This window comes from Phyllobates terribilis, unplaced genomic scaffold, assembly GCF_046119375.1.
Source record: "Phyllobates terribilis strain yellow unplaced genomic scaffold, ASM4611937v1 Scaffold_3__8_contigs__length_932513732, whole genome shotgun sequence".
Lineage (NCBI taxonomy): Eukaryota > Metazoa > Chordata > Amphibia > Anura > Dendrobatidae > Phyllobates > Phyllobates terribilis.
Window position 1 is genome coordinate 679,861,329 of NW_027362763.1, and position 15,181 is coordinate 679,876,509.

The following is a 15,181-nucleotide window of genomic DNA, read 5'->3' on the forward strand; positions in this document are numbered from 1 at the left end:
GCCTCCGGTTTCTAGCTGAGGGTCGTTTCCTGCCTCCACTAGTTCGGGGACCGGTCTCCCCCTTTGGCCTGACCCCTCCACGCAGGTGGATTCGGGCGTGCGGTGGCGACTCGCCCGTCCGCACCCCTGGGATCCCTTCATTCCTCGTTCCTGGAGCCTTCTCCGCTCCTCTTCCTTCCTTCTCCCTCTTGCAGGCCTGGGCCTCTGTTACTAGGCCCGCCTCCGGAGCAGAGCTCATGCAGAGCCCCTGCTCCCTGCCACTTCTGCTCAGACTTCTCTGCACTGAACTAAGATGGTGCCCACCTTTTATACTCCCTTCTCAATGCACCCAGGAACTGCTTCCTCCCTGCTCCTGCACTGCAGGGTTCCCCTTCCTCAGTGTTCCCTCCCCCCACTCCAGCCAGGGACAGGGACTGTCGTGCCCATCTCAGGGGCATATTGGTCGCCCTGCCCCACGGCAATGTGGTGTAATGCATGCAGGTGTCGGGTCCTGATCCACACTCCATCCTTATCTGAGAGTGAGATATCACACCTCTGGGTGAGGTGCAATACGTCTGTAGCAACCGAGCCCTCGGTGCTACAGTTCCATTTATCTTCAGCCTAGGTGACGTATTGTGATACAGGGCCGTGATTTTGGCTATAAAAGGGTCCCCTAGACCCCTACCCCAAGCTTTTTAAGAGAATCATATATGGCGTGCCAGGAGACTCTATGGAATGCTTTCTCAGCATCCAACGAGAGTATCTACTTACAAATTTTTAACTGCATCTAGCCCAGGAAATACTTTGTGCCTAGTAGCAGTGTCTGCTAGTCAGCGGATTATCCCGGCTGTTAAGCAAGCTACACCACCTGTAGTTTGGACACTTAATTTTTTCAAAGGAAATGCTTCGGGACCACGGGATACTTAGTGAAGAGCATCAGGAGGCACCCCAAGGCATAGGGGCTGGGACTGGCACTAGGATGCCTTGCGGTGGACAGCCGAGCTCGATCCTTATAAAAGCTTTTTAACTGCAGCAGCTTTAGTGGACGCTACTGGAGCTGGAATTACGCGGCTGCTGGCATGAGACTTGCCCTCCAATAGATCCTTGTAAATGGATTTAAAGTGTATTCATTCAAATTAGAGGGACAATTTAAATTAAAAAGCTTAGAGCTGCCTCCACCACAGGGGGGCTCTCTCGACCCACCAGCGGACAGGCACCAGTATTGGGAGAGGGGGGCTGGCCGTCAGGGTTCACCGCGGCTCTGGCACAAACCCGGCGACACGGAGGTGGCACGGGCAGGAGCGGACTGGCCGTCTCGGCTTCTCACTTTTTGGATTTTAGAAGGGCATGACATGCCTATATCTGTGTCTCCCCCTCCTTTTACTCCTCCACCTCTTTTCTTTTCGCATGACTATATGTACTTGTCACTTTTCCATGTGTTAGTTGTGTCTTCTGAGCAGTTTGTCAGCTTTTGGACACCTTTGAAGGTGTTTTCTATGTGTTTCTATGTGTTTTTGTTTGCCTGCCATTGGTTTTAACGGTGTTCGAAGGTGTTCGACGAACAGTTCGACGAACAGTTCGGCGAACACACGGGTGTTCGACGAACCGAACCGAACTCGAACACTACGGGGGTGGCTCAACACTAACAATTGATTGAACTTCTTGTAATTAAGATCCAAAACTTCTGAATAAGACTCTTCAGAAAGCCAGAAAATCTTAACAAGTCAAGCTCTAATGGGGAATTTCCTTAAAATAAAAAAAATTAAGCCCCCAACCAATCGACACTCAAATGAAGCTTGTATATCTTCCATGCCTCTTCTGCCCATCTTCCTTGACTTTTCCTTATTGCACCCCCTTGGTTTAAGAATGCCATCAATTCATGATTACTTCATATTTTACGGTGACCTAATGTGAAAAGTGTCCTTCATTTGGCCAACCCAACATTAATCTAAAGTTATCTCGGGACATGGGGAAGGTTCAATTTGCTTTGAATTATTTTTATTATTTATTTTATCTTTTTTTAAGTTATCAGCAGGCAGAAAGATTATATTTAGTGTTGAGCGAGCATGCTCGACACTGTTCGGTACTCGCCCGAGCATCACGCTACTCGGGATGTTCGGCGAGCACCGAGCATTTCCGGGTTACTCGGGCGGGAGCCAATGAACATGCAAAGATTGCCAGCCAGTCACTGTAATTCCACAGCCATGTTGGTTGTGGGCATTACAGTGATTGGCTGGCCGCACAGTGTCACCTCGAGTATTTAAAACCAGGCACCGCCATCTTGGACACAGTCGCTCGGGATTAGAGAGTGTAGGGACAGCGCTGCTGAGCTAGGGAGAGATTTTTCCTGTGAAATAGTTAGTGTAGGGTCTGTAAAGGCTGCCAGAACAAACAAACAGTCCTTCTCAGGACTAATATCCATCCCAGATATCAGGCAGGCAGGCTGTATAGGAGACGCAGTGGTTATACCAGCAAACGCTGCATTACAGTCCTGTGTGCTCCTGCTGGTCAATTGCTAGACTTATCACCCCGGTCTCAGGGGCCAGGAAAAATTCTTTTTTTTTCATTTAAATCCTCTTTTTTTATTCCTCCTTCACACTGTACAAATACCCGTCTTATTAACCTATTGGTGTGTCCCCCCCCCCCCCACAAAAAAAAAAGTGTGTCTCTGATTTTTCAGACACAAATATATATGCTGAAAAGAGTCTGGTATAGGCCATAGAAACAGAAGTGTGATTTTGCAGTCCCACGGGTCAAATCTCTGTATTATCCAGTTTTGGGCCTTTTGTATCTAAAAAAAACAGTTTGAGTGTGTCGTGTTGCAGAGTGCATCTTCTTACAGTCACCACTGTACTTACAAGAGCTTCAATCAGCAAGATATCTTGAGTAAACAGTATTTACTTCATACTGGTTAAACATGAGATACAATTCAGTGTCACACAGTCCATGTGCTGCTTACATAACACATTCAGGAAAGAAAGAAAAACACAGGAAGTAAAAACAACCAACAATTGAGAGCTTTCCTCCCACACATTACAGCAAGCATATAACTTTACACACTATCGCCATCTGCTGTCTGGTTAGTATAAAGTCCTCCTTTCACTTATAATAAGTCCTAATCTGTTGTATATACCAACACACTTTCTCAACAGTAAGGACTTATTCAATCAAACTCAACTTTTTTATTAGTCTCTGGTGTTTATCAGCATTCAACGCCTTCGTGAAGATGTCTGCTGTCATTTCTTCAGTAGGACAATACTCTAACTTCAAGACTCCTTCCTGATGATCTCTCAAGAAATGATATTTCACATCAATATGCTTGGTTCTTGGATTGACTTTTTCCATCTGAGCAAGAACAAGACAGCCTTGATTGTTCTCTTTCAGTTTTGTTGGTTCCAACTGTGGTTGTCCTAATTCTGTCAACAATTGTCTTAACCACAGTACTTCTTGACTCGCATGTGCTGTGGCAACATATTCTGCTTCTGTTGAAGACAGTGTCACAATTGACTGTTTCTTATTTGTCCAACTTATTGGTCCACCTGAGAGAAAAAAAATATGTCCACTGGTAGATCTTCTGTCAGTTGCATCTCCAGCCCAATCTGCATCAACATATCCTGTTAAAATGCAATTATCACTTGTGGGTAATTTCAGCTTAACATTGCTAGTTCCTTTCAAATAACGCATTACTCTCTTCACGGCATTCCAGTCAGCTTTATTTGGTTTTGATACCTTTCTACTCACGATTCCTACTGCTGCTGCGATGTCTGGTCTTGTAACGGTCGCTAGATACAGTAGTTTTCCTATTGCTGTTCTGTATTCTTCATTATTTGGTAGAATATTTTTTTCACTGTTCATCTCTTTGAGATAATTAGTTTCCATTAGAGACTTTACTGTTTTTGCATCCTTTAATCCAAATTTTTCTGTTATGTCTTGAATCATGTGATTTTGATTCAGAAGGAAACTTCCATCTTCTTCTCTTTCTACCTGTATTCCTAGGTACTGTTTTACATTTCCCAAGTCTTTGATTTCGAAATGTTGCTTCAGGATTTTTAGAATGTTTTCTTTATCCCTTTCTTGTTTAAAACAAATCAAAATGTCGTCTACATATATGAGTACATAAATCCATCTATTAATCAGCCTTTTTGTGTATAAGCATGGATCAGCTTTGCTTCTTTGAAATTTTTCATTTGTAAGTACTTCCGTGATTTTGTCATTCCACGCTTTAGCTGCTTGTGTAATGCACATGCCCGGACTGACTGGCGTGTGCGTGTATATGTAGTGATTCCACTTGACCGTACCAGAGAGTGAATACCTGGAGAGCCGTAACTAAGTATCCACCCGATCCGACCAAGGTCGCACGACGGCATACGACGCCAGTGCACCAAGGAGGAACCGAGCAGAGGGACCAGGTGCTACTCCAGGTCAGACCCCGGACACGGCTGTTGACCCACACCGGGGAATACAGGAACAGGCAGGTTAGGCTGGCACACAGACTGGTGGGTATAGGCGGACACGGCTGGTATGCAGACAGGTGGATGCAGGCAAGCACGACCGGTATGCAGGCAGGGAGGTACTGGCAGGTACGACAGGTTGGAGCACAGAGTGGATAGGACCCAGTACAGACTGGGACTCAGGAACAGAACCGCAGATGCAGTGGACAAACACAGCAGAGTGAGGCCGCCCGGAGCGGGGAGCAAGAGCAGAGCAAGACGAGACCGCCAGGAGCGGTGAGCGAGAGTAGAGCAGGACGAGGCCGCCTGGAGCGGTGAGCAAGAGTAGAGCAGGATGAGACTGCCGGAGCAGTGAGCAAAGGGTCAGAGCAGAGCGAGACTGCCGGAGCAGCGAGCAAAGGGCCAGAGCGAAGCGAGACTGCCGGAGCAGCCAGCAAAGGGCCAGAGCGGAGCAAGACTGCCGGAGCAGAGAGTAAAGAGTCAGAGCAGAGCGAGACTGCTGGAGCAGCGAGCAAAGGGTCAGAGCAGAGCGAGACTACCGGAGCAGCGAGCAAAGGGTCAGAGCAGAGCGAGACTGCCGGAGCAGCGAGCAAAGGGTCAGAGCAGAGCGAGACTGCCGGAGCAGCGAGCAAAGGGTCAGAGCAGAGCGAGACTGCCGGAGCAGCGAGCAAAGGGTCAGAGCAGAGCGAGACTGCCGGAGCAGTGAGCAAAGCAGAGCGAGACTGCCGGAGCAGTGAGCAAAGCAGAGCAGAGGGGGAACCGCAGGAGCGGTGAGCAAGGCAGAGCAGAGCGGAAACCGCAGGAGCGGTGAGCGAGGCAGAGCAGGGCGGAAACCGCAAGAGTGGTGAGCAAGGCAGAGCAGGCAAGAACCGCCGGAGCGGTGAGCAAGGCAGAGCAGAGGGGACAGGGCTCTGTTCACACAGAACAGACTGGAAGGGAAAGGCGGAACCAGATACATACAAGATACTTGCAATGAAGTAGCGAGTGGACTCTAAACTCACAAACGGAAGTACAGCGACAACGAGTAGGAGTTAGGTGCAGGTTCAGACTCTGCAGAAAAAGGGAAAGTACAGACATAGAGAAAAACAGGAAGCAGGATAGGAGACAGTTCAGACAGGAACTGTAACAGCAACAAAATACAGGAACGAGCCAAGGTAAAGCCAAGTGCTGGTTCAGACAAAGCAGGAGAAAGGGAAGGTACGGACATAGAGAGAAACAGAAAGCAGGTTAGGAGACACGCCATATATGATTCTCTTAAAAAGCTTGGGGTAGGGGTCTAGGGGACCCTTTTATAGCCAAAATCACGGCCCTGTATCGCAATACGTCACCTAGGCTGAAGATAAATGGAACTGTAGCACTCTGAGGGCTCGGTTGCTACAGACGTATTGCACCTCACCCAGAGGTGTGATATCTCACTCTCAGGTAAGGATGGAGTGTGGATCAGGACCCGACACCTGCATGCATTACACCACATTGCCGTGGGGCAGGGCGACCAATATGCCCCTGAGATGGGCACGACAGTCCCTGTCCCTGGCTGGAGTGGGGGGAGGGAACACTGAGGAAGGGGAACCCTGTAGTGCAGGAGCAGGGAGGAAGCAGTTCCTGGGTGCATTGAGAAGGGAGTATAAAAGGTGGGCACCATCTTAGTTCAGTGCAGAGAAGTCTGAGCAGAAGTGGCAGGGAGCAGGGGCTCTGCATGAGCTCTGCTCCGGAGGCGGGCCTAGTAACAGAGGCCCAGGCCTGGAAGAGGGAGAAGGAAGGAAGAGGAGCGGAGAAGGCTCCAGGAACGAGGAATGAAGGGATCCCAGGGGCGCGGACGGGCGAGTCGCCACCGCACGCCCGAATCCACCTGCGTGGAGGGGTCAGGCCAAAGGGGGAGACCGGTCCCCGAACTAGTGGAGGCAGGAAACGACCCTCAGCTAGAAACCGGAGGCTCTGACATTTTATGTGGCGCAGCCCCTCGCTACACCCGCTAGCAAGGCACCACATAGGGTCAGGGAAACTGGTGCCAAGTTTACCAAGAGGAGGCCCGAGGCAGCCGGACAGAAGTGTTGGTAAGAAAGGCCAGACAAAGGACACACAAAGGGGGTCCTGTGAAGTGCTCCAAAGTTATCTGGGAGTTGTCTGAGCCCCTCACCTGGTGAGCACAGTACTACGTGGGCAGCCGTTACCTGCAGACGTGGTCTGGATAATAAGAACTGTGAGTAAAGGCCCTGGACTGCATCACTGACTCCGTGTCGTTACTGCTGCTGCCCTGCACCATCACCCCCATCCTCCGCATACACTGCCCTGAGGCTATACTCCTCCCGTGGGGAGTTATGCTACGCTCTGCTGCACCCACAACACCAGCCTCAGCGGTCTGCCCTGTAGAAGCGGTTCACTCTGACCGCAATCCACGGGTGGCGTAGTCGGACATTTAAACATCAAAACCACATAAATAGTTCCGCCACTGGTTTGACCGCCCTGAGCCACAGAACCGGGTCGCCGCCACGAAGACTACAACCACCAGCATCCACCAAAAAGGGTCCGGCTCCTGGTGTCCCAAGGCCCAGGGGGTGCGTCAGAACATTTTCATCACCTTTCACAATCACCAATGGGACAAGGCAGGGATGTCCTCTGTCCCCTCTCTTATACATCCTAGTGACGGAGCACCTGCTCTCATCAATTCGCCATAACCCCAATATTAGGTGGATTGAGGTGGGAGGCACCGAGTACAAGTGCTCTCTATTTGCTGATGATGTCCTAGTATATATCACTCAATCACATATATCCATCCCTGCTGTTATGGCTGAAATAGATCACTTTGTTACATGGTCAAATTTTAAAATCAATGCAGCGAAGTCTGAGGCCCTCGATGTCTCCCTCCCCAAATCCATATAGGATTCCATCCAGTCCAACTTTCCCTTTGCCTGTCCCTCACAGGGTATCAAATACTTAGGAATTCCTATTCATAGAGACCTCTCCCATCTATGTTATCTTAATTTTGGGCCCTTTATTGAACAACTCCATACAGACCACGGTTGGCAAGTTAGAACTGTAAGATTCACTACGTGAACCGCTGGTGTTTTGTGGAAAAGCACATGTACACTGCGTTCCAAATTATTATGCAAAAAGTGTTTAGGAGTGATAAGGGAAGAATTTGTTTGTTTGTCAGTTAAACTCATTGATGGTGATGTGTGTCAGGGCTCTTTATATCACTGTAAGCAATTGCAGACACCTGTGCTAATTAGTTTGGCAGGTGTGTCCAATGAAAGGCAAGACTACTTAAGAAGGCTCTCTCACATTATTAAGCAGCCTACATTTTCTGCCAAAATGGGAAAGAAAAAGGATGTGTCGGCTGCTGAGAAGCAACAAATTGTGGAGTGTTTAGGTCAAGGCATGACTACAATCAACATTGTGCGATGATCGGGATGAAGTGTCTTGGCAATCAAGAAGTATGTAGCTGATTCACAGTACACACGTGTGCGTGCTGATAAGGGCAAATTGAGGACTCTTTCCTACAGGCAATTACGTCAGGTTGAAAGAGCAGCGGCAAAAAAGCCTTGTCATAGCAGCAGACAAGTTTTTGAAGCTGCTTGTGCCTCCAACGTCCCCCGAACAACAAGATGCAGGGTCCTTCAGAGGTTTGCAGCTGTGCATACGCCATCCTGTCGACCTCCTCTATCCACTTCACACAAGCAGAAACGGCTCCAGTGGGCCAAACATTACATGAAGACTGATTTCAAAACAGTTTTGTTCACGGATGAGTGCCGTGCAGCGCTCGATGGTCCAGATGGATGGAGTGGAGGATGGCTGGTTGATGGACACCCCACGCAAACACGGCTACAGCGCCAACAAGGAGGAGGTGGAGTAATGTTTTGGGCTGGAATCATGGGGAGAGAGATTGTCGGCCCCTTTAGGATCCCTGAAGGCGCTAAAGATGAACTCCATAATGTATGTGGATTTTCTCAAACAGCACTTCCTGCCATGGTTCAAGAAGAAGAACCGTGTATTTCACAGCAAGATCATTTTTCTGCATGATAATGCACCATCTCATGCTGCACATAAAACATCTGCATCTCTGGCTGATATGGGCATAAAAGGGGACAAACTTATGGTGTGACCCCCATGCTCCCCTGACCTCTACCCCATTCAGAACCTTTGGAGCATCATTAAAAGGAGTGTCTATGATGGCGGGAGGCAGTTCACATCTAAGCAACAGCTCTGGGAGGGTATTCTGTCCTCATGCAAAACAATTGAAGCAGAAACCATCCAAAACCTGACAAATTCAATGGACGAGAGAGTTCAGAAGCTCCTTTCGAACAAGGGGTCCTATGTGAAAATGTAACATCACCTAGAATAAAGTTTTGAGTTGAAAACTGTTTGATTTCAGTTTCTAACAACCTGCTAATGCTTATAATTTCAAAAATGACCATTTTTTTGGTCTTTATTAAAATGAAAAGGTTGATCGAAAAGTTTGGGGGATCTAAGAGTGTGGCAACCCAGTAGTCATGATTACTTCGAATTCTGACAATATGAGGGTCATGCTGCAGGTAGTGCAGCAAGAAGGCACTTATGTGTCTTGCGCATCTCGGAGCCCCAAAATTATTTTCCGGGCTAGATGCAGCTAAAAATTATTTTTAATTTTAAATCTGGTGAAGCTTTAGTATAGATGTCCTAATAGGATCAGTGCTGCACACTGCTACAAAGCCCAAATTATTTTCCAGTCAAGATACAGATAAACATGATTAGTAATTTGAAAGCTTAAAACGGTTGGTAGGGTGATTTTAACCAATCATCAAGCTTTTACTCTCCCCAGGATGACACAGGGGTAGAAAAGTCGTTTCGGATCCATGATTTGTTCATCTTTATGAACGTGAGTCTGTCTACATTATCAGTGGAGAGCCGCGTGCGCTTATCTGTCAGCACACCACCAGCAGCGCTGAACACACGTTCAGACAGAACGCTGGCTGCGGGGCATGACAAGATCTCCAAGGCGTAAGTGGCTAGCTCCGGCCATTTATCCAGATTGGAAGCCCAAAAAGAGCAAGGGTCCAGTGACACAGTCGTGGCTTCAATGTTTACTTGGAGATACTCCTGTACCATCGTCTCTAGGCATTGACTATGTGTCAGACTTCTTGTCTCCTGTGGCCTTGCAAAGGATGGGCTAAAAAAGTGGTGAAATGATTCCGCAAAATTGATGTTACCAGCAGATACTGTGGTTCTGTTACGGTTTGAGTGCTGAACACTTGACGGTCCCACGGTTGGCAAGTTGGAACTGTGAGATTCACTACGTGCACCACTGGTATTTTGTGGAAAAGCACATGTAAGATTCTGCAACAGTCTCTGCTGATACTCCTGCATGCGTGCATCCCTTTCTATGGCAGGAATAATTTCTGCAAATTTACTTTTGTACCGGGGATCTAACAGTGTGGCAACCCAGTAGTCAGGATTATTTCTAATTCTCACAATTCGAGGGTCATGTTGCAGGTAGTGCAGCAAGAAGGCACTCATGTGTGTTGCGCATCCAGGAGCACCAAGTCCCTGTTGTGTTGGTGGCGAGGTAACAATCATGCTTCCTTCCTCTGTCCTCTCCCCCCAACCTCGCACAACAGAAATGTGATCAAGGTCTCCCTCATCTGATGAGTCTTCCATCAGTTCGTCCTCCACTTCTTCCTGGGCTCCTGCACCTTCCTCACTAGTTTGGCTGCTACCATGCGCCCTGGTAAAACCATCTCCCCCACCCTCACATGCCTGCCGCCTTGGTGCTGCCGACCGTCTGGACCTTGCAGATGTTAGCCCTTCCGCATACAACTCCTCCTCCTCTACTTCCTCCACCTCCTCTTGTGCCACCACCTGACTCCGAATTCTGTTTAACATGTGCTCCAGCATGTAAATCACCGGAATAGTCATGCTGATAATGGCATCGTCAGCACTAAACATCTTCGTCGCCATTTCAAAACTGTGCAGAAGGGTGCATAGGTCCCTGATCTGAGACCACTCCTCCAGCGTGATTTGCCCCACCTCTGAATCTCGTTGGCCCAGGCTATACGTCAGAACGTATTGCACCAGGGCTTGTCGGTGCTGCCACAGTCGCTGCAACATGTGCAGAGTTGAATTCCACCGGGTAGGCACATCGCATTTTAGCCGGTGAAGTGGCAGGCCCAACCACTTCTGTAGAGATGTAAGTCGCTGAGCTGCGGGATGCGAACGGCGGAAGTGAGCACACAGCGACCGTGCCCTCTGCAGAAGGCCATCTAGTCTGGGATAGTGGGCTAAAAATTGCTGGACAACCAGGTTCAACACGTGAGCCATACAAGGCACGTGTGTGACATTGCCCCGGCGAAGGGCCGCACCCAGGTTTGCAGCATTGTCGCACACGGCCTTCCCTGGTTTCAGGTCCAGTGGAGACAACCATTCATGAAATTGGTTCTCCAGAGCTGACCACAACTCCTCAGCTGTGTGACTCACATTTCTCAGACATTTCAATGTAAAAACCGCCTGATGACGTTGAGCCCTACTGCCAGCATAGTAAGGAGGTGTGCAGGATCCCTTCTGCGCAGTTAGAAAGCTTGTGGCATGACCAGACAGGCTTTGGGTGCAGGTGGAAGACCGAGAGGAGGTTGAGGAGGCAGAAGCAGTGGAGGAACTTTGACATAAAGAGGATTGACGCACAACTCGTGGGGACGGCAAGACTTGGACAGCAGCCCCTTGTCCTGCTGTCACCATAGTTACCCAGTGCCCAGTCAGCGACATGTAACGCCCCTGTCCATGCCTACTCGTCCAAGTGTCTGTGGTGAAATGCACCCTGTCACACACAGAGTTTCTCAAAGAAGCGGTGATGTTGTGTGCGACATGCTGGTGGAGCGCAGGCACACCTTTCTTTGAGAAGTAGTGCCGACTGGGCATCTGGTACTGGGGCACTGCGACGGACATAAGGTCTCGAAAATCCTCTGTGTCCACCAGGCGGAAAGGCAGCATTTCTGTAGCCAAGAGCTTGCAGATGGTGAAATTCAACCTCTTAGCTTTCTCATGGCTAGGAGGAAATGGTCTTTTACTTGTCCACATCTGAGGGACCGAGGGCTGGCTATTGTGCTTAGACGGGGTTGATAAGGGTGTCCCCGGCAAACTGCCGGTCTGTGAGGAAGATGCAGGCGGACATGTTAGGTTGCCTTGATCCAAAGGTGGTGCTATCGATGTCGGACAGCGCTCAACACCAGCTGGTGTTCCCACCTCCAAAGAAAATGATGACCTGCAAATCACGCTGGCTGTTGCGGGTAAAGAGGTGGCAGGTCTGCGCCCCAAAACAGGTGTGACTGCTGTCCCCCCAGTCACAGAGGATGAAGAGGCCGCGGATGCACAAGATATGGCAGACGGTGGTTGGCCCGGCCGGCTAGGCCGCATTGTAGCACACTGAGCTTCCCACTGCAACTTATGCTTCATGTCCATGTGCCGGTTCATGCATGAAGTACTCAAACTATGTATTTTTTGGCCTCTACTTAGCTTTTGCTGACAAATGTTACAGATAACACGAGTTGGGTCATCTTTATCGATCTGAAAAAATGCCCAGGCTATGCAAGGCTTAGCACCCATGCGACCTGAAGAGCCACCACGACTTGTGGTGAGAGGCAGAGTTGTGTTTGAGGATGCAGTTGTTGACGTGCTTCCAGTACTACGTCTCTGTCCAGGAAGGCACAACCTGACCTCGTCGTCACTAGCATCTTCCTCCACCTCCTCTGCTGACCTCATCTCTTGGCTGACTGTGGGTTGACAGTAAGTGGGATCTCCAACCTCATCATCATCACCCTGTGTGTTATCACACCCGTCGTCCTCAGAGCCAACCTGTTCCTGCCCTGACAAAAAACTAAAGTTGTCGCCTCAATCAGGTATTTGAGTCTTATCATCGTCTTCCTCATTGTCTCCACCAACAGGAGTTACAGTTTGGGAATGAGGGTCTACATTATGGTCAGAACCTTCTGCGTCTGGTCCTGGATCCGACTCATAAAGATTCTGGGCATCAGTGCAGATCATTTCCTCGTCTGGATTCACAGAAGCGCTGGAGTCGACCTCTGATTCCCAGGCTATAGTATGAGTAAACAGCTCTGCAGACTCAACCATCTGTTCTACCTCATACTCAGACGGGCAGCTGGAGATTTGGGAGCTGTGAGGAAGCAAGTGCGATTTGGGTGACACCTTTGAGGACTGGAGTATTTGTGATGTTGAAGTTGATGTGGAGGAGAGCCCACTTAAAGGAGCACTTGATATCCGTTGAAGCACCTGCTGTTTTTGTGCCTCATCTGGAATTTGTAGCGATTGGCGTGGCCGTAAGAAAGGGATCTTATCACATTGTCCGCTAAAAGAAGTAGACATTTTAGTTTGGCTGGAAGATGGTCTTTCTTCTGCAGATGTTACTGTTGCTTTAACACCTACCCCACGGACACAACCTTTTTTCCCCTTCCCAACACGCCTATTCCCCTTTCCACCAGCAGCAGGCCTTTTTCCACTCATTTTGGTGGTTAAGTAATTCACAACTCTGGAGTTGTTTGCACAAAAAAACAATGGATGGTAACCGAGCAGAGCTGAGTGGCCAAACTGTGGTATTAGGCCAAAACTATTGGCTGGGTTAGATGCAGAAAAAAATTATATTCAATTTGCAACCTGATGGAGGTCAGTATAGATGGACTAATAGACCAAGTCCCACACACTGCTAGAAGCCCAAATATTTTTTCAGAGCTAGATGCAGAAAAAAATTATTTTTAATTTGCAACCTGATGGAGGTCAGTATAGATGGACTAATAGAACAAGTCCCACACGCTGCTAGAAGCCCAAATATTTTTTCAGAGATAAATGAAGAAAAAAAATATTTTTAATTTGCAACCTGATGGAGGTCAGTATAGATGGACTAATAGACCAAGTCCCACACACTGCTAGAAGCCCAAATATTTTTTCAGAGCTAGATGCAGAAAAAAATTATTTTTAATTTGCAACCTGATGGAGGTCAGTATAGATGGACTAATAGACCAAGTCCCACACACCGCTAGAAGCCCAAATATTTTTTCAGAGCTAGATGCAGAAAAAAATTATATTCAATTTGCAACCTGCTGGAGGTCAGTATAGAAGGACTAATAGAACAAGTCCCACACACTGCTAGAAGCCCAAATATTTTTTCAGAGCTAAATGAAGAAAAAAATTATTTTTAATTTGCAACCTGATGGAGGTCAGTATAGATGGACTAATAGACCAAGTCCCACACACTGCTAGAAGCCCAAATATTTTTTCAGAGCTAGATGCAGAAAAAAATATATTCAGTTTGCAACCTGATGGAGGACAGTATAGATGGACTAATACAACAAGTCCCACACACAGCTAGAAGCCCAAATATTTTTTCAGAGGTACTGTAGATGCAGATAAAAATTATTTTTAATTTGCAACCTGATGGAGGTCAGTATAGATGGACTAATAGAGAAAGTCCGACACACTACTAGAAGGCCAAATATTTTTTCAGAGCTAGATGCAGAAAAAAATTATATTCAGTTTGCAACCTGATGGAGGTCTGTATAGATGGATTAATAGAACAAGACCCACACACAGCTAGAAGCCCAATATTTTTTCAGAGGTAGATGCAGAAAAAAATATATTCAGTTTGCAACCTGATGGAGGTCAGTATAGATGGACTAATACAACAAGTCCCACACACAGCTAGAAGCCCAAATATTTTTTCAGAGGTACTGTAGATGCAGATAAAAATTATTTTTAATTTGCAACCTGATGGAGGTCAGTATAGATGGACTAATAGAGAAAGTCCGACACACTACTAGAAGGCCAAATATTTTTTCAGAGCTAGATGCAGAAAAAAATTATATTCAGTTTGCAACCTGATGGAGGTCAGTATAGATGGATTAATAGAACAAGACCCACACACAGCTAGAAGCCCAATATTTTTTCAGAGGTAGATGCAGAAAAAAATATATTCAGTTTGCAACCTGATGGAGGTCAGTATAGATGGACTAATACAACAAGTCCCACACACAGCTAGAAGCCCAATATTTTTTCAGAGGTAGATGCAGAAAAAAATATATTCAGTTTGCAACCTGATGGAGGTCAGTATAGGTGGACTAATAGAACAAGTCCCACACACTGCTAGAAGGCCAAATATTTTTTCAGAGCTAGATGCAGAAAAAAATTATATTCAGTTTGCAACCTGATGGAGGTCAGTATAGATGGATTAATAGAACAAGACCCACACACAGCTAGAAGCCCAATATTTTTTCAGAGGTAGATGCAGAAAAAAATTATATTCAGTTTGCAACCTGATGGAGGTCAGTATAGATGGATTAATAGAACAAGACCCACACACAGCTAGAAGCCCAATATTTTTTCAGAGCTAGATGCAGAAAAAAATTATATTCAGTTTGCAACCTGATGGAGGTCAGTATAGATGGATTAATAGAACAAGACCCACACACAGCTAGAAGCCCAATATTTTTTCAGAGCTAGATGCAGAAAAAATTAGATTCAGTTTGCAACCTGATGGAGGTCAGTATAGATGGACTAATAGAATGATGCTATGCCCAAAAGATTTTACTTCACTAGGTGCAGTAAAAAAATTGGTATTCTATACACAGGTGGTATATCTTGCAACACAGATAGGCTACTCCACTGACTAACACACTCTGCAATAGGCCAAAAAGGATTAGCTTTGCTAGATTCAGCCAAATGCTGTGAAAAAAACTTGCACAGCACTGGCACAGACCTGCCTGGCAAAAACTGAT

At 47.3% G+C, this 15,181-nt stretch overlaps 1 protein-coding gene across 7 annotated transcripts in view; it reads right to left on the reverse strand.

The window, feature by feature from the left end:
- LOC141257345 (calpain-13-like) overlaps positions 1-15,181 on the reverse strand; it is a 326,649-nt gene that overhangs the window by 291,941 nt on the left and 19,527 nt on the right. The gene's annotated exons all lie outside the window — the stretch shown is intronic.